The sequence below is a fragment of the Zonotrichia leucophrys genome, chromosome 7 (genome assembly GCF_028769735.1).
Source record: "Zonotrichia leucophrys gambelii isolate GWCS_2022_RI chromosome 7, RI_Zleu_2.0, whole genome shotgun sequence".
NCBI lineage: Eukaryota > Metazoa > Chordata > Aves > Passeriformes > Passerellidae > Zonotrichia > Zonotrichia leucophrys.
Window position 1 is genome coordinate 3,739,482 of NC_088177.1, and position 7,500 is coordinate 3,746,981.

The 7,500-nt window shown below is 40.2% G+C and overlaps 1 protein-coding gene across 1 annotated transcript in view; it reads left to right on the top strand.

Moving 5' to 3' along the window:
* Positions 1–7,500, top strand: part of ZEB2 (zinc finger E-box binding homeobox 2) — a 113,924-nt gene that overhangs the window by 71,368 nt on the left and 35,056 nt on the right. The window lies entirely within an intron of this gene.

Here is a 7,500-nt window from a genome sequence, read left to right on the forward strand (position 1 = left end):
GACACCAGGAAACAGGGAAAAATCCCAAACCAACCCCAACCGACCCAGCTGGGGCTGCCAAACAAATAGGGGCAGAGGCAATTGTGGGTATTTTTTTTTTTAATTTTTTTTTAGTTTGTTCGATTTCTTTATTTTTTTCCCTTAATGGAGAGGCTAGAGGTGCACAGTGCTTTTGTGTGGAAGTTTGGAGGATTCTTTCCAGAGAAGTGTGTCTTTGGGAGGAGAGATGTGGCTACACCAGAAGAAGGTAGGGTTAAACAACATCAAACTGTTTTCTCCCTGAACTTTAGAGGAGGAAAGGATTGTCCCTCCTGAGCTGAAATGCGGGGTTGTTTAGGCTTTAAATTGTGGGTTAAATGCAATATGAAAAATGAGTCAGATGTGTAGCTATTATCTTTGGGGCGGAGGAGGATGAAATGCCAGCAGATACAGAGCTTCTTAATAGAAACAGAGCATCATTATAAGAATGCCGTTTTTTTTTTTTTTTTAACATGGTGGCATTACTCATTTTAAGTTGCAAAATGACCAGGCTCTGATTTCTGAACCTTTGAGTGCAGTCCAGCTTTTATGACTTTCTACCTACTCCATGGTTTATAAAGTTGAGCAACCTTTAGGGAAGAAGGTGATAGACACAATATCTATTTATGCAAGGACACATTTCCCTTTTCTTTATGTTCTGTTTATTCAAGGTTTTGTTTCCAAGGTCTTATTACTATAAAACTTAAAGCGAGACAAGGTCTGCCCTCATGTCAGATAACAACACCAAAACAATTCTGATGGCTCAGTAGCTTATTATTTCATACTTCCAGGTCTTAAATAAATTACAGTTATTTTCACATTCCTCTTGAATATCCTTCAGGCATGATAATAAGTGCATTTTTCTGAAAAGACTGTTAATATTTCTTTTCTTCTCACCGATTTAAAATATTTTGTTGAATTGTCATGTACAATAATAATTAGAGGGGGTCTTGCTAAATTTCTTTCAGCGTGATGCTTATATTGTTTAGCTTCTTGACATATTTTACGAATCATTGCAGAACTGTTGGCAAATAGATTGTAAATTACAGTGAAATACAGAGGTGCACCAGTAGTCTAAGCATCTTTTCTCCAGCATTCCTTTGCTGCAGCCTTGCAGATTCCTCTTCTTCTTTCTTGGGTTTGGTGACTTTTTTTTTTTCTTCTTTTTTTTCTTTTTTTTTTTTTTTGTTCAATCATCAAAGGCTTGGGTTTTGAAGTGCAGATTATCAAGGTATTATTTCCTTAGAAGTGCAATACTGTAGATTGTGGAAAGCAAGAGGACCTGAGTAATTTTCTAGAGAGGAGAAGGCACCAGTCTGAATGACTCAATGAATGACACACATTTAGAGTTGGGTTTTTTCTTCCTGAAGAATCAGTATAATGCTTCTCTCCTTTTTAATTTTTTTTTTTCTCCATGGGTTAAATAAGGTAGTCAACACCATTAGAATTTTACTAGAGGGGAAGAAAACCATGTTTTTCTGTTCTGTTGGGTTTTTTTTTTTTTTGGATATGTTGTTGCAGGCTGAGTATAAAGTTACAGTCTGTGAATAAACAAATATGGGTGATTTAAGGTCTGGCTGAGTGATGTGCAGGATGAGATCCTGGTTCCACTGAAATTAAGGAGGTGGTATCAAAGTGCCAGAGGAGAAACAATTGATATTCAAAACAAGAGATTGTCCCAGAATTATTTCATTATTTCCAGTGCTTCTAGTAAAATGCAGAACTCATTTAAATGACATTTTCTTGTATTTATTCCACCTGAACTTAAACATTAAGGCCCACAAGCCAGGCTGCTCAGGAGCATGCCAAGGATATGAAGTCTCCAGGCTCTCCTTGCTGGTGCAGAACCCCATGTTCCAGGTTTTGTTCATGGGATTTTGGGTCCTGAGGATTTTCCTCTGAAACCTGAGGTGAGAAGGACTGGGAGCATGACAGTGATTTGTTTTGTTGGGAATTTATCAGGTACTGTGCCATTGGTTTCCAGTCAGTGCTTCCCACTTGCAGGAATTGCTGCTGCAGCTGAGGTTTTGCAATGATTGGGATTTACCCTGGACACTGAATGATCTTGTCTCTGGTGTGTTCATTCATGAAGGATCTTCCCATTCCCTTCAGGTAACCAAGGTGTTAGTTTTGTATTCAAAAGCAGGTTATGTGATAGTTTACAACTCCTGCTCAATGGTCCACCATTCAAAAGGGTGGCTCTAAATCCAGGCTTACACAGTAATGAAAGTGACTGAATGTAATGAAAACTGACAAGACTCATGTGAAATTCTTAAGGAATTTCAGAAAAGTTTATTGGATTTTTTTTTTTTCAAAATACTAAAATCTTCAAGCTACAATATTTGGGTAATTCTACCTCTCTCCCACCTGTCTATTTAATAGGAATCAGATATGCAGCACCTCTCTCTGCCACTGTGTTAGCAGTGGATTTGACTTCCTCTTGCTTGAGGGTGAGGGACAAGTTGACTCATTTGACAAGAACCTGCAAACCACTCAGCCACAACCACTCAGCCACCATACCAGTCTTTCTTGACCAGAACAACAACAAGAAATTGCTTTATTGGTCTAGATTTACTTAGTGTGAGTAAGAGATTGGTTTTTTTTCTTTATTCCTACTTTTTATACAAACTTCATCCTAGATGAATAACCTTAGGACAATCTTGCTTTTACCTTTGAAGTGAAGTAGATGGGGGTTCCCTTCCCAGGTATCTCCCTCATAATGGGAGATTCTTCAACACAACATGGCTCGATGAGAATTATTCTGTTAGCAATCATTTAAGTTAGAAATTATGAACTTAAACTCTTCCAATGAGAGCTGGGTCCCTAAAAAATAGCCCTGATCAGCTGGGTGTGACAGCATTGTACAAACTGTGTTTCAGGGCCTTCACAGCAAAATAAAAAATTCTCAGCAGGCTGATAGACATTATGGTGGATAAATTGCAATTTACTATCTTCCAGAAACTGCCTAGCTGATATTTCAGCAGAAATTATTCTTTGCTGGAAAAGTTGTACTATGGTATAACTAGAGAGAGGCAGCAACAGTTTTCTAAGGACTCTTCAAGAATGTAAGATTCTATTCCCTATAAAGTCACACACAAAAATGCATAGACCTCAGAAAAAAAAATATTTTCCTTTAGTTAAGAATCTTTTCATCCTACATAAAAGCTAAAAACAATAATGAAAATAATAAAAGTATCTTTTGGACAAAAGATAATAGACAACGATGCACAGTTCCAGCACCTCTTTTATCTCCTCTGTCCCTCATCATCAGTCACCACAGTGAGGAAAGAGAACTATCAGACTTGGAACTGTTCTAGTCCAGGAAAAGCTTTGATTTTCTCTCCTCTGCCACAATTCTTAGGCATGCTGCATAGGAGTTATCACTGCTGTTTGCAAACAGCCAGGGAAAGGAAAGGGGATAAAATATTCACCTCCAAAGTCAACACAGAATGAAGCTATGCATCTATATTTCTCTTTCAAGGACATCATCAAAACTCGTGGAGGCAAAGCCATCCACAGCAAACCATGAGGCTGTATAGATTTTAAGGTAATAAAGCTAACATTAACTGTCAGTCTCCAAACTGCAACCATGGTAGCCCTTTTAACTAAAGAGAAAGTTATTTTTTTCTTCTCTGAAGAGGCTTTTTCTTCAAAGACCCTATTGATGGGAAGGTAGAAGGAAACCTGACATCATTTTGGATTCTTCCCAGCCTACCTTCAGGCATCTCTTTCTACTGCTCCTTTCATGGAGGCAGTCAAGTCTTAGTGTGACAATTTTAAAAATATGAAGCCTCTGGGCTATTATGAATTTCTGTCCCCAGAGTGAAACACAGCACAAATCCTACAAGTGAGGAGACTCAGAGGAACTATTTTCTGTTGTTTTGAGGTGGTCAGCTTGACACTGAAGGTGATATTGTGGGGGGGTGAAAGCCACATCACTTTTTACAAGGGGAAGCTCCTGACTGCACTGGAATATGCAGGGAAATGAGGAAAGAGGAGTAGGGAAGAGAAAGTGAGAAAAAAGAAAGAGCGAGGTGATGGAGGATATGCTGGCAGATGTCAATGGACAGCTTGGGTGATTCTGAGGATGACATGTGTTTTCCAGACAGAACAATGGCATCCAAACTGCTAATCAGAACACAGGGTTGGCTCCGTCCCTCCGCTGTAAATCTTGCATTCTTCTGTCTTCCCTGCAGCCAGCTTTTTCACTTGGTCAGTGGAAAAAGTGGGCTGAATTCTGCAGTTATCTGCAGCCTTTTTGTTCAAGTCAGTGAAGTGGTTTAAAATTACCACGAAAGCAAGAGGCAGGTAATGCAGTCAAAATGCAGGTATGAAAACACCAGTGATTTCTCCTGTATAAAACACAAATAAATGTTGTGAACTAGGGGCTCTGCAGCCAGATCCATTCTGTTTTCTGGTTCCCCAAAATTGAGAAGACAGGAACAAACACACATTTTGCAAAATGAAAGTGAATATTTTGTGCCTATTCATCACATTTAAATTGAACTAAATAGCATTAAACATGAGAGAGTATCTCAGCAGAGCTCACAACTGTTCTTCTTCCTTTTTTGTTCTTCACTTGTCTGTCCAGCCCTGAAAAAGTTTAGAGTATTCTTATATTTTTAAACTAATCAGTAAGATAGCTCTGAGAATAGTTCAGTTCTCTATGTTTAAGAAAGAGAAAAACAGAGTTTGGACAGAGAAAATGAAGTTGCGTTGTTACAGAGAAAAGTTTCTTCTGCAGTTTGATTCCTCGTAAGGTAATGTGCTTGTAGTTTCTTGCAGCTTAGAAGGTATGTCCCTAAATACTTAAAAATCATTGAAATCAGATCAGGGACACAGCTGAGCAGCAACAACATCTCCTTGAACATCCTGAGCAGTAGACTCCTGCCAATTCCATACTGATTTCAAGCACAAGCTGAAGGTATATTGTCTTCCTTCAGGCTATGCTTTTGCTTCTCCTGTGAGCAAGCTCTGTAATCTACCAGGAGAGAAGGCTATCTTGAAGGATAAATAAATAATCAATTATTTATGTTTCTAAAAGCATTCAGCTGTGCTCTTACTGCTGTGTAACCATTTAAAAGTATGTATTCAGCAGAGAAATTCCAGTCTGGGAATCCAGTGTGTGTGATTTAATCAGCACCCTCAAGATTCACAGGAAGATGAGTCTCCTCCTGGCTGTCAGCATCCAAACCTGGCCTCTCCCTGCAGAGCAGAGGCAGCTACAGGGATAGCAGGGGCTGGCTGACCACACAACTGCCAAAATTAATGTCTCTCAGTCAAGACATATAAACTTTGATGAATCCCATTGTCGTTAGCAGGAACAAAGCAACAAACACTTCCTGGGAAGAGAAGCCAAGAGGGAGCCAAGAGCCTCACCAGTGTGTAGTGTATCTCATCTGACAGTGCAACTTTGGTAGCAGCCTCAGGACTCTGGATAAAAATATAAATAGAAAAAATAATGAAGTCATTTGCCTACACGGTACAGGAGTGTTTCTTGTTATTGGGGTTTGAAATAGTATCACAGGCTCTTCTTGGAGCCTGCAGTGGGCTGGGTATCGGGGTTCAAAACAGCATCCCAGTTTCCTGCTGAAGTCTGTGGTGGGTTTAACTATTTTCACTAAAGGCATATTCCAAAGGATGTGCATGTAAAGGCAACCTGGGAGGTGAGACACTGACCTAAGCATCAGCTTTTTGGTTTCGGGATTAAGCAACCCTTAATCTGCATTTCAAATTCCTCCATTTTCTGCACCTTTCTAACATCACATATCTTCAGGACAGCTGAGGTCCTGTCTGTTGGCAAAATGCTGCCTCTCAAATCCTAAGCCTTCTTATTTGTGGAGTTTACGTGTTGAAGGTACATTCTATTAGAGTCACCATTCCCATAGCAATTACAGTTGCCTGAGAAATTTCTAAAAATATACTTTTATTATCAATGTACCTTCCCTGAGAACAGTGTTTATTCTAGGGGGAAAGGAGTGGGTGTACCCTAAGCTTCCTGTTGCCACCACTTGTATCATCCTCGTTCCTCTTAGGATGAGAGACACTCATTAGTAATAGAACAGAGGAGATGGCAACCACACGCTCACACTGAGCAGGTAAGAATCTGGAGATGACAAAAGCAAGGAAATGCAGGGGCAATGCTGTTACTTCATTCTTAGACTGTATCATTTATAGTTAATGTGCTCTGCTGTGCTGTGAGCATTACAGGATTCTGTTATCTGAGAAAGCATAGAAAAGTACTTTGCTGTCTACATGCAGAATTTAGCCATGTGTAAGTCTTTTTGCCCTTAACATTTGCACACACCAAGCTCATGGCTTGGGGTGTCCAGGAACCAGTTGGAAGACAGCAGTTTCCTCTCTCCTGGTTCCAGGCCTGCTGATCTTATCTGAGACTTATCCTGTGGTTTCTCCTCTGGTCATCCACTGGCCTCTCCTGGGTAGGGCTGTCTGTAGATAGGTCATAAGGAGTCTGTAGGTCATAAGGAGTGCGCAATTCTTCATCACCCAAAGATGAGAAAGGTGTATTTTTGTCCTTCCCTGGATACTTTCATTTTCAGCTTGCTCTGCGAATTATTGTCACTTTTGAGCAGCCACCTACTTTTATCTTACATAAAGAGCAGGGAGCGATGTGGCCTGACCTCCCAGCACACCTGAGGTGACTGGGCACTCCCAGAAGGTCCAGAAGCCACGGCTGAGGCTGTGCACAATGGGCCAGAGCAGGAGGAAGCCAGCAGCTCCCATCCGGTGGCACGACCCACGCTGTTGCCGCCTTTCCCATCCCTCCTTCTGCAGGGAGCCGTTTGCATAAATTCCTCACAGATCAGGGAGAAAATTGATCCCCTACTTTTCAGCTCCCTTCTTTTACTGGTTGTCACAACCTTAACAGTACTTGACATCAATGGGAGTTACATTGTGGACTGGGGGCAGTGTTTGGCCCTTAAGCGTAGTTTTTGCATGTTAATACATTAGCAACTGATGTCTTATTTGTTCAGTAACTGACAGAATAATGTACAGAGAGCACGTAAGTATGAAAGGGGGCTAGTTAGGTAATGTTGAGCAGAACATCTTCAAGACAACAGTGCAACCACTGTATTTCAAATGTCAGGCTAATTATTATCAACATTTAAATGTTAGCGTGGGCCATTTTTAATGGTGGAATTTTTCTCAGCAGGTACCACTTAGGGGAGAAAATGTCACATGTAGTTCTGGCATTGCATTGTTGTTCAAAAAAAAAAAAGGAAGGTACATAAAACAAGGAAAGTCTTCATAGAGACAGCAAAAAGAACATCTTGTTTGCTTAAATGTAAAAATAATCTGTCTGATGATAGTATTTGGGGTATCATTTGTTTTAAGGAGGCATGGAGAAGGTTTGCTAGAATCTAACAATTTCAAACTGAAAGTTACACTCACCAGAGATAAAGCATATAGTTTTTTTGGAGATTCATCCTTGTGCAGGTCCCAGTTGTTCTGGAGGCAGTT